Raw genomic sequence first — 13,750 nt, forward strand, 5'->3', positions numbered from 1 at the left:
GGATAGTATGCACGCAACTATTGAATGTGCCAAAAAAAATAAAGCTATTTATGTTCCGGCACAGTGGGTAACTCTTGTTAGATGTGCAAAAGTAAAAAAACCCTATATTGTCTTTGAAATGTGTAATCAAGATTTCTTGGACTTCAAACCTTTAGTTGACAATCCAGGACTAAACTGGAAAATGTCAACAGATAATAATATTATTAAGTGGAATAATGTGAAAAATAAAGTATCGACATCATTTGAAAAACCTTTCATACTAAACATTAATTACAGCTTGGATGCAGACAGCAATTTTATAACCTTAAATATTATATTGAAGAAAAATAGAGGAAGACATACAGCTCACTGTACACCTAAAAATGCTTATACTGAGAAGATTCCTATAGATAAATCAAAACTTAAAGATTTGTTATCACTTTGTGGCAAAGGACTTATACGGACAATGTATCATCATTTCTACCACTCTTTAGTTACAGTTTAAGAGGACACTATTCGGTCGGTATCTTAACTAATATTTTACTATTTTTTATGATGTTTTTAATTTTTTTTAATTTTTATTGTTTAATAATTATTTTTTATCATTTAACTGATTTTAACTATTATTAATTAACTAATTTGAATTGTTTAATTCACAGTTATTTGGTTTTTTATGAATTGTTTAATTCACAGTGATTTTGTTTTTATTTGAATTGTTTAATTCACAGTGATTTTGTTTTTATTTGAATTGTTTAATTCACAGTGATTTTGTTTTTATTTTAATACCTAATAGTATGATACTTTTTTGAATAATTAATTAAATATAATATTTAAAATTAAATTTGAAGTTTTTTTTTAAATCTACATTTTGAATATACCTTATGAATTATGATGAAAGTATTTTTTTCCCGGTCAAAATAACTAAACAATATTAATATTATAATTAATAACGTGAGTTACTGCTATATGAAACAGTAATTTTCCATTTAAAATGGAAGTAACTTGAGTTACTGCCTTATGAAAAAGTTATGTACCCGGGAAAAAAGAAGTAACTTAAGTTACTGCCTTATAAAAAAGTTATGTACCCGGGAAAAAAGAAGTAACTTGAGTTACTGCTTTATGATAGAGGAAGTAACTCACAAAAATAGTAGAAGAAATAAAGTTGATATAAATAGAAATTTATAGTTGTGTAATACACACAAATTAATGAACATTTTGAAAAAAAACACAAAAAAAAAATTAAAAATAGAATTAGAATTCATGGTGGTAACTTGGAATGGCTCTCCTGGAAAATGATAAAATGTGAGTTACTGCCCTTTTCGCTGGGGGTGGCGACATATGGTCCTAACCGATGGATGATGGATATTTTTACATTATCTTCAAAAAAACATTTATTTGTTTCTACTAGACGCAAATGCGGTAAATTGAATTCAAATTTATAATATAGATAACAGTTTTTTTACTTGGTAACCATTTATTTATTACTTGGTTTATAAACAAATTCTAATTGATATAAAATAGTAATTATATAAAAATAGTTTTATTGATCCCAATATTTAAAAATAATGTTTCAAATAAAATAATAAAAAAAATTTAAGAAATACCTATTAATTAATATGTATTACCTAAATAACAAAATAACTAAATAAATTCGTGTTTTTTTTTAAACATTTTCACGTCCCCCCCCCCCCCCTCCTTACGAAATTGTGTCACTCCTCCTTAGAGTGGTGCGCCCCTTAGGTTAAGGGCCCTTGAAATAGTGCATGTTTTCAACCTATTAACCCATCAATAATATTATATTTTTTATTGTGTACACTAATCGATTGGTATATACAAAATAACGTTAAGTTATAAATAGGACGTGGATTTAAATGCATTAAAAATAAGAAAAATGCCTTAAAAATACGATTTAATGCACTTATATTACAAAGCTTAATAAAATGGCCAGAAAAATTAAAAGTCCAATTCAAACGAATATAAAATAGAATTTAGATAAGTCTATGGGTAGTGTATTCGTTATATTTTGAGTTTCATTATAGCACATCAGTCAATCAGATGCTATTTAATATTTTAAAATAAAAAAATTCGACAGTAATTCCATATTGGCAAGTGTTGTTTTCTATAACTGAAGACTGAAGTTATAGTATCGAACATAATGGGTCCGTAAAAAAATAGAAATATAAGAAAAAAAATTACCTTTATTTAATTGTATTTAATTTTTTTCTAATAAGTTTTTATAAAATTGAATTTATCCCATATAAATGTTCTAATTTCATTTTTCAATTCGTTGATAATGTATGAAACAAATTCTTTGCTTGGAAAGCAATGTTTTAGAAAATTCAGAAAATGCAGTTTATATTTAAATATTATAAATAATAATTTCTGATGCATTGATGCGGAAAAGTGAGGGGGGGGGGGGGAATCAGCCGAACCGAAATCTAACATCTTAAACACTTAATATAAACAATTTTTCACACACGCATCATGGTATGAAAATAAAAAAATATTTATACCGATTTTTTACCGAAAAAATAAATTACTTAAATCTCAATATTATTTATTAGTTAACGATATCTTTGCTCAGAATCGTTTTTCGTTTGTACGTTTTGTATTTTAATAATTTATACGTGGATATATTATTATTACTAATAATTATAGTAGTTGTGTTTGTTTTATTTCATTAATTTATTTAGTACTATACCAATAAATTATATATTAATTAATAATTTTTAAAACATTGTGTTCAAAAAAATGAAAAAAAATGTGATTTTAATTAGAGTCTTGTAATGTACCTATTAAAAAATAAATAAATATAATAATAACTGTTGAACTTTTAGGGACATAATAGGTAACACATTCATGTATGTAATATTACACTATTTATATAGGTATATTTATATAGCTATACGAGTATATGAGTAGGTATATTATTCATAAGTGCGCACACGTCAGGATAGGCAGTTGACCATTCCGTGAATATACTTTTATGTGTACATGGTTATACATCCCTAATCCCTATGATATAGAATATAGATATTAGGCGAACAATAGAAGTTAAGTATGTGACACTAAATTAATAGTTACCTATAACTTATAACGTTGTATTTGGAAAAAAAATTACCAGTTATTAATTAAAATTGTATCTTATGACTATTATCAGTTATAAGTCATAACATATATTTCTATAAATTAAACCAAAATATTTATATATTTATATTAAGTACCCTGTGTAGGTATGCATCTATTAATTATAATTATTCTACAAACAGGGACTGGAAAAACGACGACGGCGTTTATATCACGCGTATTTTATACATTTCTAGTCCGGAACTAAAATATGCGCCTACAACACTTGGATAGCACATGTTTCGTGACATTAGCTATTTGTTTTAAGTCGTAAATGTAAATTTAAGCCCCAAAAGAATATAAAAACAAACTTACTTTAATTATCGACTCCTTCGGCGGAATCCGTGACGTGTGTGAACTGCGACGCCCATGAGGAAACGCTCCAGAATACAGCCAGAACTTAGAATATTGTGATTTATGAAAAATAAAATTATACGAAACGCAGTAAGTTTTTTGCTCATATCTAAAATTTTTCTTATGGTCTGTGTAAACGATAAGTATTTGTAATAAAGATTCAATTTTCATATATAATATTATATTATAGGCACTCAGTATGTAATCATATGTTTATTTTTAGTTTAATTTAATTGTAGGTATTTAGTAAATAATAATAGGTATACGAAATTGTGTTTTCGAATAGCAATTTATTGTTTGTATTAATACCTACACCATAATAGGGAACTAAAATTTTTTAAATGATGTACACATGTATTTTTGGTGTTTTAAGGCTGCAGCTGTAAGATCAATTTATGAGAATCCTTGCATTAAATTGTTAGGATTATTTGATATGAATAATTATTTTATTACATATAGGATTATTACATATTGGTAAGTCGATCAGAAACTATATTTACACTGAATGTTAACAGTAAAAAGCTATTAAAAAATCTATTATTTGTATTTATTTGTTAATAATAATTAAGACTTAAATATTATCAGTAATCTTGTTCCTTTCACAAAATGTTTTTTAATTATTTTTAATTTAATTTACATTTATCCCAAAGTGATCTCTGAATCAATGATGAATTTAATAGTTACATTCTCGGTTACATTAATTGGATTATAAATTAAAATAAACTACAGTTTCCAGCTTCTACTACAACATTATTTTATATTTTATTTTGTTTTTAATTTTTTAAACGCAGTCTGCACCTTGTGTTGGTGATTTTACACGTAATATAATAAAATTGATACTAGTGATGAGTAGGTAAGTACCTTTTTGTTTAATCAAATTATTTACACGATTATTAACTAAAAAAATATCTATGAAGTATAAACATCCGCATTTCCATTAACTATAAATTCATAATTGTATGAGCTATACATGTTACATATATTTTTTTCGAAAAAACTATAAAAAACAAGAATAATTCCAATTTGATGTCACACGGGTTGATCTAGCAACTGACTGCTACGACAACTGTGTAATTTTTTTTAAGCATAATACGTTTTGAAAACGTCCAGAAAAGAGTTTGTTTTAAGACTGTCTGTCTTGATAACAACTAATTTAATTTAGAGTGTATTGTTATATTATATTATAATGAAATTAATAATTATAGTAAAATATATAATTGCAAGACATTTAATACCTATATCTATAGCCCATCTAGGGTATAAGCTACACTAAAAAAGGTGTAAGTATGCTAATAAAATATATGAGGTGTATAATGTATTAAATGTATATAAAAATATAAAATATAAAGATTAATAACATTATATTGTTTTAAATACTTTGCGCAAACCTTAGGTGATACCCGGCGTATAGTATAACATGCAAAAAGGTGCGTATTAAACTTGGCGTGGTGAAACGAATTTTATAGATTGGGCTATTGGAATTAAACTTATAAATGCTTCTACGTCACCTAGTTAACAGATTGTCCGTGGCAATAAATATTTAATTTAAGTCTAAAAAGTAAATGCAAAATAGTAGGTAATAATATGAAAACAAACTTACTCGTAAACATCTACTCTTCCGGTGAAACGTAGCTAGAGTGCCGCCATCGCCCAAGAAACAGCTATCTTCATCCATCTTTATCTAATCATCTCACTCCGATGAGCTAAAACTTGAAAGTATCGAAATATTTTATGAAAATAACCTGATCAAACGAAATTTGCGAGTTTGTGTTACAACTTATCCGGTTTAACGAACTGTCCGTTTATATTTGTGGCCTATTATTTTGTTGTTCACTGAAATCAAAATATACAATATATTATATTTATAATACAATAGTATTGCTGAAATTATTAGAATTGTTAGCCGTCGCCGACGAATTTCGACAATTGACGATTGCCATAGATATCATAAAATATATTATTTACTATGATAAATCCAAAGAACTTATATATATTATTATATAAGTACTCAGTATACCTATACGGTATATTTATAAATCGTATGTTCTTTTACAGAAATCTTTTAGGACAGTAAAAGTGCTTTAACAGTAACTTTTCTGATAGGAAAGTGAATCTAGTTGGTACTATGGGGGGTCAAAAATAAAATTTCCGAAAGCGACGTGAAAAACAAAGGAAAAACTGGAATTTTTTACGCAAAGTCCGTTTTCGAGAAAATCGATTTTGGTTTTTGGTGCAACTCTAAAACAAATGACCGTAGGTACATTAAATTTTTACTGAATGTTTATATTAGCATTTTCTATACACCATAAAATTTTGAAAATATTTTGACTCTTTTTGAGCTGTTTATGGACATAGTCAGTTTTCAATTATTTTAGTTTTTTTTTCTATAAATATCAATTAAATTTTATTTGTTGGGTAAAAAAGCGTGAAAATTTAATATGAGGTTGCTGATATATCGTTCTAATAGCAGTTAAAAAATGTTAAAAATACATAGGCTCAATTTTTATTTATAAGCATTTAAAGTTAAAATTTTGACAACATTTTCAAATTTATAATTTAATAATTATTTTGTAGTTAAAAATTTATAAAATGTTCAACTTTTGTAGCTAAGGATTAAAAATTTAAAACAAGGTTCCACATAAATAGGTTGTATATAAATTACTTTATTCACTATAATATCATCAAATATACTTGGTAATATCATAGGCTGACGGACCGTTTTCGCTCAGAATCGTTTTTCTTATACAATGATATTATATCATTGAATTCAAATTTAACACCATCCATTACAGTGACCCACTTGTAACCTACTGTACAGCAGAGCGACATCCAATTACCCACCTTTTTTTAATTGACCTCCCTTTTTATTTAATTCCTCATAAACGAGTTTTGGATAAGTACCTAACTACATAATAGGTACCTGTCCTACCTATATTAATTAAAAACTATTTTTAACACGACGTATTTACTTATTATTTTTGTCTTTTAGTTTATCTAATTTTGTATGATTAAAATATGTTTCCTTTATACCCAAGTAATTTTTAAGTACCTACAAATAATATAGAACTCAATTTTATTTTAACAATAAATACTTTTATTAATACAGTGTTGACTTTGTAGATGGGTAGTAATAAATTAACTGTACATTCAGGATTACATGCATTCAGGTGAATAATTATAACTTATAAGATTGCAATGATAGATGTAAGATGTAAGATGTTCGATGTAAGATGTAAGATGTATTGTTGATTCATCAATACGATGCTGGGTGGACTTGAGGACTTCCCATGTTCAGCGACCGGCGTCGACCCGTTTTGTGGCGCAGCGGAAACTTCGTACAGCTGACTGTTCGACAAAGACACTGTAATATTATTTGAAAAATATTATTTCTACTTAATCGTAATAACTGGGTATAATGAGTTTAATATTATATTATATTGCAATAAATATTAAGTACCTATATTATTAGCTTCTAATAATTGGGACGTCATTTTTGTAGATATTGATCCGGACAAAATGATGCTGGCCCAACGCTATGCCACGGTTTATGGCATACCCATCCGATGAAATTGTTGGAGACTCTTTCAAACTGGGCAATCTGATAAACGGTGACGTGAACGTTACTTCACGGCCATCATAGGGTAGACCAGAATACACAAAAATGTAGGTCATCGGGCTGTCGGCTGTATGTATGATAAAGTCCTGGAAGTGGGAATTACAATAGCCCCTAAAATGCTGTTACACCTCAACCTTAATAAAAACTAAGAATGATTAAAAAATGGCAACGGAATTGGCCTACAAATCTGAAAATAAGTTTATGGACAGAATCTGATAACTTCTCAACGTAATATTATGACCGATCCAATAATAACTTTCCATAGGTACATCAGACCTATGTGCGACGGCTGCTCACCAACGTATCGACATCCACCAGATAACTTTGGTAAGTTTTCAAACTATACCGCTCATTCTTGCGGAATGCTAAAGAAAATTAATTTATTAGATAAATATTATACTATAACAATTTTTAAATATAGATATTTTCAAGTCACAGTTATGCAGATGGATGTCGACCGGTTTGGGAGCGACGTCTGATACGCCATTGTTCTAATGAATTCAAACATAAATAATATATTATTATAATATTTTTATATGTATTGGTACGGTTAGGTATATTAAATTAATTAAGTAGGTATTATATTAATATAGTCTATTAATTATTTTTTTACTATGCTTTTATTGTATTAAAATATACACAATGACTTACAACTTACATTATTGGACCGGACATACAGCAACGCCGAGTTGAGGTACTTGTCCATAAACACATTTTCATCAGCAAAATATAATATAAAATATAAAGTAAAGAAATGCATAAAGAAAAAACTGTATTTATTCATAGAATTTTGAAATCGAAAACATTAGAACAAAATAATGCTTTCTTGATAAATTAAAAATATTTGAAGATTTTATTTGTCATACGTTTACATGGCAATAGTAAAATTCTATTAAACCTATTAGGTACGTAAACAACATTTATTATAAGACAAATATTTAAAATTTCAAAAAAGGGGGACCCTCGTGTTAATACCCCTCACTTTGTTTTTTGGATAGCGCTGGGAGTTTTTGTGCAAAAACGTCGGGACCTGTTGCACATTTCTGCACAAACGATGCACAACCATTTGTAGTGGTCAGAAGTTCAAATTTCGAAAGTGGGGGGGGCCATTGAAATGGACCTTGAAAAATTTAATTTTTATTTTTGAAACAACCGAAGATAGTCATTTTAATGTGTTTAATTTTCTGAAAATGTTGACCTTTCAACATTTTATTTACATTAACCTCATGATTTGTAATCATTTTTTTAACTATAGGTAAAACTATTATAGGCAAAAAACGGTTTTCGTCCGGGGAAGCCCCCCTTTACGGTTAATGGGTATATTCTCACGGGACATCCTGTACATTACCTACCTAGATTTGATTACCTTTATTTTATGTTTAAAGAACATTAGAACAGCTATTACTCTTCGTATTCGTGTGTTTCAAATGCTTGGTCTGTAATTGGATATCAAAAGTAGCACAATACATTATCTAGTTCATTGTTTTAAGTTTTTTGTAAACTGCCATATATTATGAATCGAAATACATTTTATACATTTTTATAAATTACTTTTTTTCAAGGCTGTTAAAAAGTTTGGACGAACATAAAAGTAATATTAGGTACTATTAATATGATAAAATTGGGAAATTTCCTTTGATGCTGTATATATTAGGACGTGTTGAGTCGAGTAGGCCAATGTAATGGATAAGTTAAATATTTTGAATTCAATGATAAATAATTGCCTATGAAAAACAGTCCCGAGCGGGGACGGTTTGTCAGCCTTTGTTACTTATATATAAGTATATTTAAATTGCTTTTAGTAATTTATTTTACTATTAGTAGGTAATAATATGGTTGGTTGACTAATTAATTTATGTTGATAACATCACATTTATTATATTATGGATTAGGCATATTATTGATTATTAGTTATTATACATAATTGTTATTACATCTTGAATTTATACCAAATTACCATAGAACGGAAATAATAGGTTCGTGGTATAAATAGGCAGTAGCTTAAATTTAATCTAAATTTTAAAATGTCACTGTACGTTATTGAGTATAAAATAAATATAGAGTATAGTAGCATTGTATTTTTTAAACACAATAAAATAACTAAAATCTTTATATTTCGTTATATCTTACATGTAATTTAATTAAAATTTAAACCTCAACATCACATAGGAAAAATTTCAACAATCTATTGAAAAATATTATTACATATTATACTTTAATTTAAAATTTATATTATAATCGATTAAAACTAAAAATTTTATGAGCAGACGAATGATTTTTATCAGTCTCGTTGGTTTACACTTTAAACTATTATTATATATAGGTTGAATATGAAGAATAAATTAATCTAACGCACTATTATAATGCCTAGGGCTCCATTATATAGTAAGATAAAACAAATTTTATCATCAAACCTGGCAGGTATACAATTAACTAATTATAATCGTTTTACATATACAGATTAGCAAAGCAATCACGAACAATCATTTAGTTCAGTACAACAGCCATATTATGGTAATAATTTATAATATTATGACTAAAAATGTGCACACAAGAGCAGATAATAATAATATATACCTAGTGTTTTAGAAAATCATCGACCAAAGTCTATTAGCCAAATGGACTGTCGTCTGTCGGAGTCGGACGTTTTTCTTTAAACTGTTGCAGTGATAATAATGCACTACATATGTATGTTATATGTAGGTATACACGAAACACCTGCACATAAGGACTTGATGCACACACGGTGCATGCGATTTGGTAGTAGCGTGAAAAAATATGAAAAAAACCCGACGGATGAAAAACATCGGGAACTTGACATTGTTTCGAAAAGCTCATGTCTGCGTATATTATATAAATGATCCCACGTATTTTTTTGCAAGCACAATACGACCGGCGAACATGGTACATGTGTGTGTGTGTGTGTGTGTTTGTGAGTGAGTGTTCGAGTATAGTGTTCATATTTTCAAGACACAATGGCCAAGTCCTTAAGTATAATTATTGTAAGCCCTTTGTCCTCGCGGGTCTCTGCGCAGGGATATACCTACAACATATTTATATGTATACACCTTATATATCGTGACAGAATATATTATTATGTATTGCCTTGCAAATGAACATATTATATTGATAATATTATAATATAATATACCTATCTATGAATAAACGGTGGCGTAGTCATGGGGCATCCCCCTCCCATTGGCTGTATCAATAACATTAGATATAAATTATTATACTTAATTGTTGAGTATTTTTGTATTTATAATATTTTGCTCCCCCTCCGCAATTTCAAAATCCTGGCGCGCCACTGCGTATAAATATAATATATAGTCTATTATGATATAATCTCAAGACTAACGCCACGACGACGACGGTAAAACGTCAAACCACATCCCGACGTCAAGTCTACCACGGTTGTAAATGGCACCTACCTTGGCTGTCGCTACACGAACATAATGTACCTAGGTACCTACCTACGAATAAACCCTTTTTCCAACGAAACACTCGTCCGTATACGGTGTACCTTCGTTATTATATAAGGTACCGCACTCCATCCGCAGTTATATATTATTTCCAAAAAAATTTTTATTTTGATAATAATTAAAATACAGAACCTACTTATTTGTAAATTCAATGGTTGTATCTAGTAGTATATCTTATTATTGTCTTACTCTACAAGCCCCCCTCCCCCTGTATCGTCTCTGAGTCCACAATAATAGGACATTTTCGTTTTAGTAATTGTTAAATTTGGTACGTTTAAATCGGATTAAATTGTATTTGAGTGAATCATTATAGGTACCTATAATAGTAAGTACCAAAGGTGGGCAAGTTAATGAAAATAATTAACTCAAGTTCAGTTAAGTTAAGAGGACACAAGATCGATAAGTTAAAAGTTAACAGTTACTATAGAAAAAAATATTAACTTAACTCAGTTTAAAAAAAATTAATCTATTTTTTTTAATTAGTATGTAAATCACATAAAGAGTGAATGTGTCTTTCTAGTATCTAATTTATAAATTATAAATACAATTTTATTGAACTTTTATCATATAATGTACAATGTACCCTTCTACTTTTACTTTACTATTATTTATAAATTTAAACTATACTCATCTCAAATTAATAATTTAACAAATATATTTTTTTTATATCGTATAGAAATTAAATGTCATAATACGTGAAGACGAGTACATGACCTTCATATGTAATATTACCTAATATTAACGAAAAATTTCAAAATGTTTTTAACTTGATGGATTTTTTTTTAAATCAACTTAGAAAAGCTAAGTTATTTCAATTGTAATCTAACCTTTTTAAGTTCATAAGTTGATTAGAAAATAAACTAACTAGTTAAGTTAAAAAGTTGAAAAAAAAAAAATAACTTTTTAACTAGTTAATGCCCACCTTTGCTAAGTACATCTACTATTGTTTTTAAAAGATTTTATTATTTTTAATTTTTAAAGACGGGTATAACTATTGGACATAACATTTTAAACAGATGTATAAAATAAATATATAATTCATGACAAAATGATGTGTGTGAAATGTGAATTATTTAAAATAAATTTATTAGGCGAAAATTACAAAATGTATAGAAATACAAAAATATAAAATAATGTAACATTTGGCGGAGAACTTAAAGAAGTATTGGAAAACAATAAATATATTTTTTAATTTTTATACCTTGAGCGATATTTATTTATATTAATATAATATTATTATGTAGGTTATAATATTAATGCAATATTGTATAGAAAGTATTTTAGTTAGTAATATAGGTAATAAGTAATAACTAATATACTTTTAATACATTTATGTCACACCTAAACGTATTCCTAGTAGCACCGTAGTAGTGAAATGTAGACACATTTTTAGAAAGGTTTTACGAATCGACGAAACGGTATGTATTTTGGTTATATCGAACATACATTATTTAGTTATATGTGTTACTTTCTTCTGTAAACAACATCCAGGGGGCGTAGCTCAGATGGTAGAGCGCTCGCTTAGCATGCGAGAGGTACCGGGATCGATGCCCGGCGCCTCCAGATTAAATTTTTTGGATTTTTTTTAAAACATTTTTGAATTTTTTTTAATGTGATTTTTACTTTGGGTCATTTTGATTTACGTTCTCAGGAGAGTATGAAAACCAATTTTATTTTTCACTATGTATTTGTGATAATTGAATAGAAAAAAATAATTTTTTATAATAATATAAATAAAACAATTTTAGTCAACATTTTTGAATCATAAAAAAAAATGTAATAATAAAAGTGAAATGCAAAAAAGTGTATTGGAGGCGCCGGGCATCGATCCCGGTACCTCTCGCATGCTAAGCGAGCGCTCTACCATCTGAGCTACGCCCCCGATATGATTAAATTGATAAATGTAAATCATTTCAGAGATCGATAAAATGTTTTTAAGACAATAACTGTCCAAAGTTATTGATAGGCAATGATATTCATATTTTTAATAAGTTCAATTACTAGTTTTAATGTATTATTAACTACTAAGTGCTAACTAGTTCATAGTTTTTTTTTTTTTAAATCAAGTTTAAATGTATAGTTGCCGAATATTTCAACGCTGGACAATCCCCGTGTTAGGAAAACTGTATGAGATCTAAAACAAAAATGCATTAAATAGACTTTTTAAAATTAAATTAAAGAGTGCGGTACCTCGATGCCTTTGATTTCAACCAAATAATTTTATATTTTAACTAAAAATATGTCCTATTTTCAGAACCTTTTTCGGCCATCGCACTGTTTAATTTGTGATCCATACCTAAGCCGGCTAAACTCAATTATACTGTTGACGGCCACTATAACATTATATTAGATGTCTGCGCTAGCCACTGTTGCAGATTTAATACATAAAATAACATATACCTATATTATACACGCGATCAATAAGTTAATAATTATACATATAATATAATATGATTATTTATAGGTACAACAATATAACATACAGTACGTTACATACCCTATCGCCCCCGCCCCTAATTAGGTGTTGGGTAGTATATTAGTGGAAAAGTATTATAATTAAGGTGGGCCCCGACTATAGGATATTTATTTATTTATGTATTTGTATAATTTAAACGAGCGAACCCAGTTACATTTACTATAGACATACGTCTACAATCATATAATATAGTAATAATAATAATAATAATAATAATAATATTTGTTATCACATGAACACTATACATAATATACTGGGTATACCTAATATGAATAATTCAATAACATGAAAGACAATAATGTTCCTTACAATAAATAGCCAATAGGTAGGTATACGTTATTTGATGTCACGTGACTATATATTATAATATAATATTAACTTTGAAACATTAACTTAAACCTACGCAAATATACAATAAATTCAAAATAAGTAAAAACGTGTCCGCACGGAGACGTACACGAAACTTTCAAGTGGACAACAAGGAACCTGTGAATAATGATATATTATAAGTATATACTTTAGGTGACTTTGTTCATCCTACCTTGCACACCGGCCGGCGCGTAATAACCGGACAACAGGTGGTACCTTCGTATCGTAGTCAAGTCTGATGAGGTGTTCAACTGCAGTGCCGGATTACCCTTTGGGCGTAGTACTTAGTTTCTAACCTTTGGTATCTAACCTTCAAACCTTGGTGAAATGTTCGACTGTCTTCACTCA

The 13,750-nt window shown here is 28.2% G+C and overlaps 2 non-coding genes across 2 annotated transcripts; one reads left to right on the forward strand and one right to left on the reverse strand.

The window, feature by feature from the left end:
* The first annotated feature begins 12,047 nt into the window (after positions 1–12,047).
* On the forward strand, positions 12,048–12,120 carry Trnaa-agc (transfer RNA alanine (anticodon AGC)). Its single transcript has one exon. It is a non-coding gene; the product is annotated as a tRNA-Ala (tRNA).
* Positions 12,121–12,366: 246 nt separating this feature from the next.
* Positions 12,367–12,439, reverse strand: Trnaa-agc (transfer RNA alanine (anticodon AGC)). Its single transcript has one exon. It is a non-coding gene; the product is annotated as a tRNA-Ala (tRNA).
* Positions 12,440–13,750: the final 1,311 nt, after the last annotated feature.

The sequence above is a fragment of the Metopolophium dirhodum genome, chromosome 9 (assembly GCF_019925205.1).
Source record: "Metopolophium dirhodum isolate CAU chromosome 9, ASM1992520v1, whole genome shotgun sequence".
Classification (NCBI taxonomy): Eukaryota; Metazoa; Arthropoda; class Insecta; order Hemiptera; family Aphididae; genus Metopolophium; species Metopolophium dirhodum.